Here is a 14,280-nt window from a genome sequence, read left to right as displayed (position 1 = left end):
CGGCCCCGGCCGACGCCGTCCCCAATGCCTCCTCTGTATGGGTTCCGGCGTCGGGACGGAGCCTGTCGGCGCCGATCTCGACGCCGGTCGGGGATTTTCTTCCCTATGACCCATCCTCATTCACTTAAGACCCTGAGTCTCAGGAGATGGGAGAAGAGGAGGATTGGGAGGGGTCTGAGGACCCTCTGACAAGGGAATGTCAGTCTAACATGGACTGGACAGGAGACCTTGGGGAGGCCAGTGGCCTGGACACCTCTCCAGACACTGGATTTGTCTCTCCTCCTTCCGTGGCTTCGGAGGAGGGCGCGACATATGGTGTGGTGTTGATGAGGGCTGCTAAGGCTTTGGACCGTGAGCTCCCCGTCGCGGCCGTGAGGACTAACCTCCTCACTGAGGTCCTTAAGCCGCAGTCATGCTCCATGGAGCCTATGCTGCCGTTTAATGAGGCCTTGTCGGACGTTCTTTTGGGCACTTGGTCCAGGCCCGCTACAGGTTCGCCTGTAGATAGGAACGTGGCCAGACGCCACCGCCCGGCTCCGGGCGACCCATGTTTCCTGTCCACCCACCCCACCCCCGAGAGTCTGGTTATCCAGGCCTCTAACTCCCAGACCGCCTTCCCGTCAGCTCCCCCTGACCGGGAATCCAAGAGGTACGAGGCCTTTGGGAAAAAGGTCTTCTCGTCCCTTAGCTTAGGACTGCGGTCTTCCAACACTGCATGCCTCTTGGGCCGTTACACCCATTCTAAATGGGAGACGGTGGCGGAATTGCTGCCAGAGTGTCCGTTGGAGGTACGGGCCAAACTCGGTCAAGCCCTAGTGGAGGGCCGGGACGCAGCAAAATACTCGATCAGGTGCGGACTGGATACAACTGACTCGCTGGGCAGAGCGATGGCTACGACGGTGGCGATTCGACGCCACGCCTGGGTCAGATCCGCCAACTTCTCGGCTGATGTCCAGAATACACTCATGGACATGCCGTTCGATGGCCGTCGCCTCTTTGGCGACAAGGCAGACCACGCGCTCGAGCGCTTTAAGGACTCCAGGGCTACGGCCAGGTCCTTGGGCCTCTCGGCCCCGCGCCAGCAAGTGGGTGCCTTTCGCTCCTTTCGTGGCCAAGGAAGGGGCGTCCCCACACGTGCTGCCAGCCACTCGCCGCAAACTGTCGTCCAGCGCGGCGGCGGCCGTGGAAACCGCCGTGGAGGCGGTCGGGAAGGCAAGCGGAACCAGTCCACTCCTGCCCCCGCAGCATCCGCCTCTAAACCCTCCTAGTCCGTGCTTTTCGGCCCATGTGACGCCAGTGGGGGGCAGGGTTCGCCATCACCACTCTCACTGGCGCACAGTCACTTCGGACAGGTGGGTGCTGCAGATCGTCCGAAGGGGCTACTCCCTCCCCTTCGAGGCGACCCCTCAAGCCATGCCACCGCAACACCACCGCGTATCGGGGGATCATCTGCGGCTCCTGCAGGAGGAAGTTTCGGCCCTCTTGGCCAAGGGGGCCATCGAGCGCGTTCCTGGGCCAGAAGTAGGTCGTGGTTGCTACTCCCACTACTTCCTGGTACCCAAGAAGGGCAAAGGGGGCCTACGCCCTATCTTGGATCTAAGGAACGTCAACGGCTTCCTCCGGAAGGAGAAGTTCAAAATGCTGACACTGGCTCAGGTCTTGGCTGCCCTAGACCCAGGAGACTGGATGGTAGCGTTGGACTTGCAGGATGCGTATTTCCACATCCCCGTCCTGCCTGCCCACCGGCGTTACCTGCGGTTCATGGTAGGCCTCGAGCACTTTCAGTTTACCGTGCTCCCCTTCGGCCTTACCAGCGCCCCACGGGTGTTCACGAAGGTGATGGCGGTGGTCGCAGCTCACCTGCGCAGGTTAGGGGTTTCAGTCTTCCCCTACCTCGACGACTGGTTGTTGAAGGCGGGCTCGCCCCAGGCAGTCGTCAACCACCTCCAGACTACGGCGGATCTCCTGCACAGGCTGGGATTTTCCATCAATGTGCCGAAGTCACACCTGTGCCCCTCTCAGAAGCTCCTTTTCATCGGAGCGGTTCTCGACTCGGCGCAGTTTCGGGTTTACCTGCCCGAACAGCGAGTCCGGGATATTCAGGCCCTGATTCCATCTTCAGGCCGTTATCCCGGGTTTCGGTCAGGCTGACGCTGCGGCTTCTGGGGCTGATGGCCTCCTGCATCCTTCTGGTGCATCACGCACGGTGGCGGATGCGGGCTCTGCAGTGGGACCTGAAGTTTCAGTGGGCCCAGCACCGGGGCAACCTTTCCGACCATGTCCTGATCTCGGAGGGCACTGCGAGACAGCTGCAGTGGTGGCTCACGGACCGCGATTGGGTCAACGGCAGATCCCTCTCCCTTCCCCAACCGGAGCACGTAGTTGTGACGGACGCGTCCCTCCAGGGCTGGGGAGGCCACTTGGGAGAGGCGGAGATCAGAGGACTCTGGTCTCCGGCGGAGTCCCGGCTCCATATCAATCTGTTGGAGCTGCGGGCGATTCGTCTGGCACTGAAAGCATTCCTCCCGTCTGTCCGAGGGAGTGCAGTGCAGGTGTTCACGGACAACACCACCGCCATGTGGTACTGCAACAAACAGGGCGGTGTGGGGTCGTGGACCCTATGCCAGGAGGCTCTGCGCCTCTGGCAATGTCTGGAACATAAGGGCGTGGCTCTGGTGGTTCAACACCTGGCAGGGTCTCTGAACGCCAGGGCGGACGAACTCAGCCGTCGGTGCTCGATGGATCACGAATGGCGTCTGAACTCGGACGTGGCGCAAGGCCTCTTTCAGCGTTGGGGAGAGCCTTGGTTAGATCTATTCGCCACCGAAGAGAACGCGCAATGTCATCAGTTCTGCGCGTTGGAATTTCCAAGGCGGCACTCGCTCGGAGATGCTTTTCGTCGCGAGTGGAGCTGCGGTCTATTGTACGCCTTTCCGCCTATACCTCTTCTGCCCAGAGTGCTGAAGAAGATCAAGCGCGACCGGGCACAAGTCATCCTTGTGGCTCCGGACTGGGCACGAAGGTACTGGTATCCCGAGCTACTCAGTATGTCAGTCGATCACCCGGTTCGTCTGCCTCTTCAGGAGGACCTTCTGTCGCAGCAGCAGGGGACGGTCCTCCACCCGAACCTGTCCAGTCTCCACCTCCATGCATGGAGATTGAGCGGCGACAGTTGAGGCCATTTGACTTGTCTCCTGAAGTTTGCAACATCATTCTGGCAGCCAGGCGTCCCTCCACAAAAACGGTATACGCCTGCAGGTGGAACAGATTTGTGGCATGGTGCACAGCAAAGGCTGTGGATCCTCTCAATGCCCCTCTCTCTGAGATTCTTCTCTTCCTTCTTTCTCTTGCCCAGCAGGGCTCTGCTCTGGGCACTATCAAGGGCTATCTTTCGGCTCTTTCAGCCTTTCTGAGGCTGCCTGACCAACCTTCTTTGTTCAAGTCCCCTATAGTAAACAGATTTCTGAAAGGCATCACTCATACCTTTCCTCCTGTTCCTTTCGTGATGCCTCAGTGGGACTTGAACCTGGTTCTAACATTTCTGATGTGCGCTCCCTTTGAGCCGCTTCATAACTGTCCACTTCGCCTTCTTTCTTTGAAGACTGCCTTCCTGGTAGCCATCACCTCTGCCAGGAGAGTGAGTGAGCTCCAGGCCCTCTCTTGTAAGCCTCCTTTCCTTTCAGTCCATCCGGACAAGGTTGTTTTGAGGACTAGGCCCTCCTTCTTGCCTAAGGTGGTCACGGCCTTCCACATGGGGCAGTCCATCACATTGCCCACCTTCTTTCCGCCTCCGCACCCCTCGAGAGAGAGGAGGAGAGGCTCCACCGTCTGGACCCAAAACGTGCGCTCTCGTTCTATCTGGATCGCACACGCCAGTTCCGGGTGGATGATCAACTCTTTGTTGGGTACGCGGGCGCTAAGAAAGGGAAAGCGGTGCACAAAAGGACCATTTCTCGATGGATTATCATGTGCATCCAGGCGTGTTACTCCTTGGCTAAGAAGGAACCACCTGTTGGGCTGCGGACTCATTCCACTCGAGCCACGGCCACTACAACTGCCTTGGGCCGCGGTGTGCCCTTGCAGGACATTTGCCAGGCTGCTACGTGGGCTTCGTTGCACACGTTTGCGAGGCACTACTGCCTGGACAGTCAAGTCCGGAGGGATGGCTACTTTGGCCGTTCCGTTCTCCAGGACTTTCTGGTGTGAATATTGGTTCGCAGACCTGTAGGAGAGTAGGGTCTGCAATCCTATGATCACCCAGATTTTTTGCTTTTGCTTCACTGGTTTACGACTTTCTCTGGCTGTGGGCCTGCCAATCAGACCCACAGCCTGGCTGTTCTCTCTCTAAATTACCACATGTACCCTAGGTACATTTCCAATTGGTACTGGGCCACCTTATCAGACCCTGTAACTCAGGGCATAGGTGTACCCAGGGCCTACCAGGGGCTGAAGCATGTATTATGCCACCCCTGGCTGGCCTCCTAAATTTGACACAACTGGCTGCATGACAGCTGGGGCAAAGTCGTGTAATCACCCTTTGCTATAGATATAGTATACCTATATCTAACCCTAAAAATGGACACACAGATTCCTATCAGTCGCTCCTATGGCAGGCCTTGACAATCCTGAAGGCAGAGTGCTTGGAATCGTGTGAGATGGTGCTCTGGCATGAGCTGAGCCTGTCTGCAGCTTGCGGAACCAAGTCCTAATAGCTGTTCCATGATAACGCATACCATATACTCTTAAGTGCATTATAATCCTCGCGGTTAAATGCTATCTTTGGTATTGCTTTATCAAAACATGTCGAGTAAGGTGTCATCCGAATTGGAATACTAACCCCTCGCCAATTCTGGCGACGGGGTTAGCATTCCACCCTTCTAGAGGGACACGACATGTATGTAACTGTGAACCCCGGTTAAAGTTAAACGAAGCCTCAGCTCCACAAAATGGATGCTGCCACCACAGACACGAGTCTGACCCCCTGCAGCCGGGAGTCCTTCCAGCGAGGGGAGCCTGGACAAAGGGTTTCCTGTCAAGGGCGGTGCTAGCACCGTCCCAGACAGGGTTTTGTGTATCCTGGGTAGGCAGGGCTTTACAGGAAGGTGACTGCTGAGTGGCACCCCGGTGCTCACTACGCATAGGCCGGTCAGAACCAGTTCCAGGGGCACACCAGCCCCTGCCCTGGGGAAAGTCCGGCATGGGAGAGGGGTGTAACCACCCCCCTCCTAGTCCCACCCATAGGCAGGACCTAGTCACCGGGTCAGCCCCCTTTTTTAGTATAAAGATGGGAGCGGGCCCCCTGTTCAAATTAGATCATCTTTGGAATCAAGACACTACTTTCTGCGAAAGACATCAAGATTTCCTTCTTCAAGATTCTCCCTTGTGGCTAAGGAGTAGTCACCCTGCATCAAGCGGGCACCATCCTAAGAACACTGCGGTCTGCTGCAAGTCCTTCCTCCGGAATCCGACGACCCAGCTCGACGAGACCCGGCTTCCCTGGCACCTCTGACCTCTACTCACCTCTACAGCCAAGCTGAGAACTGTGAGTGCGACGAGACCTCGAGGGACCGACGATCGCCAAGACTGCACGACTTCTTTGCAACAAGCCCACCGTGTGCTCCACTGGTGAGTGCTTTGGGGTCCGAGAAGCCCCAACCCTGAGCAGCTCCAGCACCGAAGATCAGCCCTCCAGCATCTCCACGATCTGCGTGGGGCCCTTCTGCTTTTGCCTGCTCACCGCGCTGTGTGGCTACTAGCCGGCTGGCTTCTGGCCTTCTTCACGACGCCCGACGACACCACTGCTGCTGGTCTGGTTGCTCCAGACTGGCCCTTGCTTCCTTCTTCAAGAGAAGCACCCCGGACCCTCCTGGTCCACTCCAGACGCCATTTTGAGTCCACCGCGTGGGCTTGAATTTGCCAAGGCTTTGTTGCCCAATCCTGGGTCCAGCGACGCCGACAGCATCATCCATCGTGGGACAGCTCGCTCCTCCATCCTGGTCGCCGACAACGCCTCCTGGTCCGTGAGATCTGCGAGCACAGCGTCACCCACTCACCTAGTCGAGGTGACTACCACCCGGTGCCCTCCTGGTGCCACCTGACTACTGGCTAGTAGTCTCGAACTTGGTCCCCTCTGCTTTCAGGTGTCATCTCTCTTCGATCCAGGCTTGGATCCGTCGAACTTTCTTCACTGGTCGCCTGCCAGCAACTTCTTTCTTCCAGGCTCCTGGTCCGTCTACGAGGATTCCCGACGTCTTTTGAGACATATGCAGCTGCAGCCCCTGGGCTAGGTAACTTCGGCATTTCGGTGCCCCAGCATAGCCTCACTATCCAAGGGTCAGAATCCACTTTCGTTTTCCTCCTACCAGGTCGGGTTCGCCCGATAACACTAACTCTGTGAAATCTAGCTACCATAGACTTTGTCCCGCATCCCGCGTGAGAGTGCACACACTGCACCCGAGTCCCCTAGGCCTCCTAGAAGTAATCTGAAGATTCTATAGTCAAGACCTAGCAATTCCAAAGCCTATTAGTACTGTACTTACCTGCTAGTAATTTCGCATTCCACTTTCAGAGTATATGGTTTTCCGTGCCCCTCGGGCATTTGTATATACTGTGCTAACTCAAGTATTTTCGTAAGAGTTTTGTTTTGTGCTTAGTACCCTGTCCTCATAAAGAGTACAGGGCTGTTGTGATTCTTAATAAATATCTTGTTTATTTTCATAACACTTGTGTGGTGTCCTTTCACTGGGTATTCAAGGGGTATATGTGTGGTATAACAGCTGGCTTAACACGCCCACTCGAGTCTTTAGCCTTAGACTGTTCGTATCCACGCTACTAGGATAGCTGGTCTATAAGGTTGACTTACAACCAATCATCAATAAGGGTTGCTGGACTGATACATAGTGTTCACTAGAATAGTGAGCACTGCATATCAGGCCACCTTCTCACATTGGTGAGCAGCGGTTGGGATTTGAGCTTGCTGTTGTTTTACCACACGTATCCTAAGAATATCTTGCTGAAAGATCACATAAGTACTTTTAGGTACATATAACTTAGCTTAGAATACTCTGAGTTCTACTGAACCAGCTGTTGCAGCTCCTCAAAGCTTATTACACTTTGGCTGCAACTCTTAGCAAGGGATCAGTAGGCAAACACATAGTGTAGGTAGGTGCATCACTTACACCACACTAGAAGCATGTCTAACCACGGAGAGTCTACTGAGACCCCTCAGGTGGTTGAGGACCCTCCACAGGCCTCTTCTAGATATGCAGCCCTTAGCTTCCAGGAGATGAGACAAGTGTGTACCTCCAGGAAGCTAAAACAGGGGTCTAACCCCACAATCCCATTTCTGATAGGTCTCTTAGAGACTTATGATGCCAGGAAAGCTGAGAAACTTCTTAGCTCTTCTCATCCAGAAGGGGACATGCCAGCCCTAGAAGGAACCAGGGGTGACCCAGATCTCATCCATCTCTCAGGTGAGGAGGATGATGATCAGGAGACATCTGGGGATGAGGCAGACAAAGGTCCAGAACTAGTTAGTCAGCTAACTAGGGCCAACTTAAGAAGGCATGAGAATGGTACTAGGGGACCCCTGGGACCTCTCTCAGGCCAGCTTAACATTGGGAATGGACGAGTCAGGTCTCTATCAAGAGGCTCTGGCAGATCCATTCAAACCAATGGCTCTCAGAACTCTGCTGTGAGGAGGATGACTTCCCCTCAGAGGAGAATGTATGAAGCTAAAGAAAGGGCAGCCAATCTGAGGATTGAAAGGGAAGAACTTGCCCTGGCCAAAGAGAGGCTTGCCTTTGCTAGAGAGCAACAGTTAAGTGGGTTAGTCCCCACTGGTGGCAGCAATATACCTAGCAATAGGGAAAGGAGTTTTGATACAAAGCACCTGAATAAGATAGTGCCCTCCTTTAAGCAAGGGGATGACATCCACAAATGGATTACTGCTTTGGAGAGGGCCTGCACTGTGCAGGGTGTTCCCCAGAGTCAGTGGGCAGCTATCTTGTGGCTCTCCTTTGAAGGTAAAGGTAGAGATAAGCTCCTCACTACTAGAGTGGAGGATGCTAACAATTACCAAGTCTTGAAAAACACACTGGTTGATGGGTTTGGCCTAACCACTGAGCAGTACAGGGTGCTGTTCAGGGATACCCAGAAAACTCAGTCTCAAGATTGGTCTGATTTTGTAGATTGTGCCACTAAGGCTTTGGAGGGCTGGTTGCTGGGCAGTAAGGTTACTGATTATACAGGATTGTACAATTTGATCATGAGAGAACAAATTTTAAACAATTGTCAGAACCAGTTGTTGCATCAGCATCTTGTTGATTCAGATCTGACCTCTCCCCAAGAATTGGGAAAGAAGGCAGACAGATGGGTCAGAACAAGAGTTATGGGGTTGAGTGCGCTACTGGTGTGTAAGCGCATCCCTGTGGTGGGCACACTTGTGTGGGCCTGTGTGTAGCAACGACACAGTGAATTCCCAAAAGATAGAGTTCCAAAACTTAGAGAGTTTTCAAAATTTTAATTCGAATTTTCATAGATGTGTTTCATATTTTCTTCATATGATCAAGTTGACAATTGTTGATATCATCATTAAACATGAGAGAAGCTTCAGAACAAGAGTTAAACAGAACCAGGGCCAGAATCAAGGTGGTCAGAAGAAAGCAGACCAGAAGGGTAAAGATTCTAAGGGGGAACAAAATGGCCAGAAGTCTTCGACAGGTCCCCAACAACCCAAAGAGGGTGGGGGTCAGGCTCCCCAGAAGAAGAAAAATCAAGAAGGCCAATCTAAAAGGTGGTGCCAATACTGCAAAAATAAAACTCACTGGTTTAGTGAGTGCACCAAGAAAGGAGGAGGGCAGACTCTTGCCACTGCAGCCCCTAAGGCACCTGTGCCCCCTATTACAGTCAGCAGTGGTAGTGCACCTCCCAAGGGTTTAGTTGGGTTAACCTTGGGTTCTGAGGGGTATGACAACTTAGTTGGCACACTCACTCAGGCTGTCCTTGTCTGTACAGGGGATGTGGATATATCCCCTGATATAAGTCCCAATACTTTGGGCAAATACAGACAGACACCTTTCATTAATGGAAAAATGGCTCAGGCCTATAGGGACACTTGTGCCAGTGTCACAATGGTGACACCTAACTTTGTGGACCCTGGACAGATCATGCCAGGTACAGATTTCCTGGTGACCAATGCAAGCAATGTCACTACCAGTCACAGTATGGCAATTGTAGCTTTCTCCTGGGGAGGGGTAACTGGCCAAAAGAAGGTTGTAGTTAGTTCAGACCTCCCAGTGGATTGTTTGTTGGGCAATGATTTGGAGTCATCACAATGGTCAGAAGTGGAGCAGAGGACTCACATGGAAATGTTAGGCTTGCCAGCACATGTGTTTGCTGTGACCAGGTCACAGGTCAGGAAATGCCCCACTGAACAGGTGCTGGATCCTGGAACAATGGACCAGACACCTTCCAAGAAGAAGAGCAGTAGGGTTAAGGCTGTGCCTTCCCCCTTGCCCCAGGTTGTGGATCAAGTCTCAGAGGAGGCTGACCTACAGGAATTGAGGGAAACTGAGCCTAGAGAGTTTGAACTTGATCAAGTTGAATTCTTGGGTTCAGGGGGACCCTCAAGGGAAGACCTGGGGAAGGACCAGTTAGACTGCCCTTCCCTTGAACCCCTCAGACAGCAGGCTGCTGCTGAGGCTGCTGGGAACGCCACAGGTACCCACAAGGTATACTGGGAAGATGGACTCCTGTACACTGAGGCAAGAGACCCCAAGCCTGGCATGACCAGGAGGCTGGTTGTACCCTTGTCTCAGAGAGGTTTCCTCCTTACCTTGGCCCATGAGATTCCCTTAGCAGGTCACTTAGGCCAGACAAAGACTTGGGACAGGCTTGTCTCACACTTTCACTGGCCTCACATGAATGAGGATACCAAGGAGTTTTGTCGCTCCTGTGTCACTTGCCAAGCCAGTGGTAAGTCAGGTGGCACAACAAAGGCCCCCCTTATACCAATGCCTGTGGTGGGGGTGCCCTTTGAAAGAGTGGGGATTGACATTGTTGGTCCAATGGAACCCCAGACAGCATCAGGGCACAAGTTTATACTGGTGGTAGTGGATCATGCCACCAGGTATCCTGAAGCTATTCCACTTAGGACCACTACAGCACCTGTAGTGGCAAGGGCCCTAGTTGGAGTGTTCTCCAGAGTGGGCGTCCCTAAGGAGGTTGTCTCTGACAGAGGTGCAAACTTCATGTCAAGCTACTTAACTGCTATGTGGAAGGAATGTGGTGTCAACTACAAGTTCACTACACCCTATCATCCACAATGCAATGGGCTTGTTGAAAGGTTCAACAGGACCCTAAAAGGGATGATTCATGGACTGCCTGATAAGCTCAGGCGTAGATGGGATGTCCTGATACCCTGCCTTCTGTTTGCTTACAGAGAGGTCCCACAAAACGGGGTTGGCTACAGCCCTTTTGAACTTGTGTATGGGCATCCTGTGAGAGGCCCCCTGTGTTTGGTGAAGGAAGGATGGGAGAGACCTCTCAAAAAGCCTGCAACCAACATAGTGGACTATGTACTTGGTCTCCGCTCCAGGATGGCTGAGTATATGGAGAAGGCATCTGAAAACCTTAAGGCCAGTCAAGAACTTCAAAAAGCTTGGCATGACCCAAAGGCTGTCCTGACTGTTTACCAGTCTGGACAGAAGGTGTGGGTGTTGGAGCCAGTGGCCCCAGCAGCACTCAAAGACAAATGGTCTGGGCCCCACACAATTCTTGAGCAAAAGGGAGAGGTCACCTACCTGGTGGACCTTGGAACTCCCAGGAGTCCCCACAGGGTACTCCATGTCAACAGGCTCAAAGCATATGTCGACAGGAAGGACATGAGCTTGCTCATGGCCATTGATGAGGGACAGGAAGAAGAGAGTGACCCTCTCCCAGACCTGCTCACTCAGAATCCTGATGATGGGTCAGTAGATGGTGTTGTCTTTTGTGGCAGCCTCTCTGAGCATCAGCAGAAAGACTGTAAACAGGTTCTTCAGTCTTTCAGACATATGTTCTCTCTGACACCCAGTCAGACCAATTGGTGTACCCATGAGGTTGACACTGGTGACAGCCTGCCAGTTAAGAGTAAAATCTACAGGCAGCCTGATCATGTTAGAGACTGCATAAAAACTGAAGTGCAGAAAATGTTGGAGTTGGGAGTCATTGAACCCTCAGATAGCCCTTGGGCTAGTCCAGTAGTTCTAGTGCCAAAACCTCACACCCAGGGTGGTAAGAAAGAGATGAGGTTCTGCGTAGACTACAGGGGTCTCAATGCAGTCACTAAGACTGATGCCCACCCAATACCAAGGGCAGATGAACTTATAGATAGATTGGCTTCTGCCAACTACTTAAGTACATTTGACCTGACAGCTGGGTATTGGCAAATCAGGTTAGCTGAGGATGCCAAGCCCAAGACAGCATTTTCAACCCCTGGTGGGCATTATCAATTTGTGGTAATGCCCTTTGGTCTGAAAAATGCACCTGCCACCTTCCAAAGGTTGGTGTATCATGTTCTCACTGGGCTGGATGACTTCTGTGCAGCATATCTAGATGATATTGCTGTCTTTAGCTCCACCTGGGAGGATCACCTGGTCTACCTGAGGAAAGTGTTAGAGGCTCTGCAAGCAGCAGGCCTCACTATCAAGGACACCAAGTGCCAGATAGGGCAGACACAGGTTGTATACCTGGGCCACCTTGTAGGTGGAGGCCAGGTTCAGCCACTGGAGAGCAAAATACCGTCAATCAGGGACTGGGCTCCTCCAACCACCCAGACTCAGGTTCGAGCTTTCTTGGGCCTGACTGGTTACTACAGAAAGTTTGTCAGGAACTATGGATCAATTGTGACTCCATTAAATGAACTGACAAGTAAGAAAATGCCAAAAAAGGTTCAGTGGACAGCAGGCTGTCAAAAAGCATTCGATGACCTAAAGCAGGCCATGTGCACAGCACCTATCCTTAAGAGTCCAGACTACTCCAAACCATTCATTGTCCAAACAGATGCTTCTGAGTTGGGTGTGGGAGCTGTTCTATCTCAACTGAATTTTGATGGTCAAGACCAGCCCATTGCTTTCATAAGCAGAAGGCTGACCCCCAGAGAGAAGAATTGGTCAGCTATTGAGAGGGAGGCCTTTGCTGTGGTTTGGGCCCTGAAGAAGCTGAGGCCATACTTGTTTGGCACTCACTTCAAGATTCAGACCGACCATAAGCCCCTCTTGTGGCTAAATCAGATGAAGGGTGAAAACCCCAAACTGCTTAGGTGGTCCATTTCCCTACAGGGGATGGACTTTACAGTGGAACATAGACCTGGTACTGATCATGGCAATGCCGATGGGCTCTCCAGATATTTCCACTTAGAACAAGAAGACTCACCTGGTCAAGGTTAGCTTATTGTCCCAAAGTTTGGGGGGGGGGGGTCATGTAGGAGAGTAGGGTCTGCAATCCTATGATCACCCAGATTTTTTGCTTTTGTTTCACTGGTTTACGACTTTCTCTGGCTGTGGGCCTGCCAATCAGACCCACAGCCTGGCTGTTCTCTCTCTAAATTACCACATGTACCCTAGGTACATTTCCAATTGGTACTGGGCCACCTTATCAGACCCTGTAACTCAGGGCATAGGTGTACCCAGGGCCTACCAGGGGCTGAAGCATGTATTATGCCACCCCTGGCTGGCCTCCTAAATTTGACACAACTGGCTGCATGACAGCTGGGGCAAAGTCGTGTAATCACCCTTTGCTATAGATATAGTATACCTATATCTAACCCTAAAAATGGACACACAGATTCCTATCAGTCACTCCTATGGCAGGCCTTGACAATCCTGAAGGCAGAGTGCTTGGAATCGTGTGAGATGGTGCTCTGACATGAGCTGAGCCTGTCTGCAGCTTGCGGAACCAAGTCCTAATAGCTGTTCCATGATAACGCATACCATATACTCTTAAGTGCATTATAATCCTCGCGGTTAAATGCTATCTTTGGTATTGCTTTATCAAAACATGTCGAGTAAGGTGTCATACGAATTGGAATACTAACCCCTCGCCAATTCTGGCGACGGGGTTAGCATTCCACCCTTCTAGAGGGACACGACATGTATGTAACTGTGAACCCCGGTTAAAGTTAAACGAAGCCTCAGCTCCACAAAATGGATGCTGCCACCACAGACACGAGTCTGACCCCCTGCAGCTGGGAGTCCTTCCAGCGAGGGGAGCCTGGACAAAGGGTTTCCTGTCAAGGGCGGTGCTAGCACCGTCCCAGACAGGGTTTTGTGTATCCTGGGTAGGCAGGGCTTTACAGGAAGGTGACTGCTGAGTGGCACCCCGGTGCTCACTACGCATAGGCCGGTCAGAACCAGTTCCAGGGGCACACCAGCCCCTGCCCTGGGGAAAGTCCGGCATGGGAGAGGGGTGTAACCACCCCCCTCCTAGTCCCACCCATAGGCAGGACCTAGTCACCGGGTCAGCCCCCTTTTTTAGTATAAAGATGGGAGCGGGCCCCCTGTTCAAATTAGATCATCTTTGGAATCAAGACACGACTTTCTGCGAAAGACATCAAGATTTCCTTCTTCAAGATTCTCCCTTGTGGCTAAGGAGTAGTCACCCTGCATCAAGCGGGCACCATCCTAAGAACACTACGGTCTGCTGCAAGTCCTTCCTCCGGAATCCGACGACCCAGCTCGACGAGACCCGGCTTCCCTGGCACCTCTGACCTCTACAGCCAAGCTGAGAACTGTGAGTGCGACGAGACCTCGAGGGACCGACGATCGCCAAGACTGCACAACTTCTTTGCAACAAGCCCACCGTGTGCTCCACTGGTGAGTGCTTTGGGGTCCGAGAAGACCCAACCCTGAGCAGCTCCAGCACCGAAGATCAGCCCTCCAGCATCTCCACGATCTGCGTGGGGCCCTTCTGCTTTTGCCTGCTCACCGCGCTGTGTGGCTACTTGCCGGCTGGCTTGTGGCCTTCTTCACGACGCCCGACGACATCACTGCTACTGGTCTGGTTGCTCCAGACGGGCCCTTGCTTCCTTCTTCAAGAGAAGCACCCCGGACCCTCCTGGTCCACTCCAGACGCCATTTTGAGTCCACCGCGTGGGCTTGAATTTGCCAAGGCTTTGTTGCCCAATCCTGGGTCCAGCGACGCCGACAGCTTCATCCATCGTGGGACAGCTCGCTCCTCCATCCTGGTCGCCGGCAACGCCTCCTGGTCCGTGAGATCTGCGAGCACAGCGTCACCCACTCA

The 14,280-nt window shown here is 53.1% G+C and overlaps 1 protein-coding gene across 4 annotated transcripts in view; it reads left to right on the top strand.

The window, feature by feature from the left end:
• VPS13A (vacuolar protein sorting 13 homolog A) overlaps nucleotides 1-14,280 on the top strand; it is a 2,146,181-nt gene that overhangs the window by 1,960,615 nt on the left and 171,286 nt on the right. The window lies entirely within an intron of this gene.

Source organism: Lissotriton vulgaris, chromosome 3_1, assembly GCF_964263255.1.
Source record: "Lissotriton vulgaris chromosome 3_1, aLisVul1.2, whole genome shotgun sequence".
In the NCBI taxonomy this organism is placed as follows: domain Eukaryota; kingdom Metazoa; phylum Chordata; class Amphibia; order Caudata; family Salamandridae; genus Lissotriton; species Lissotriton vulgaris.
This window is presented reverse-complemented; position numbering and strand designations above follow the sequence as displayed.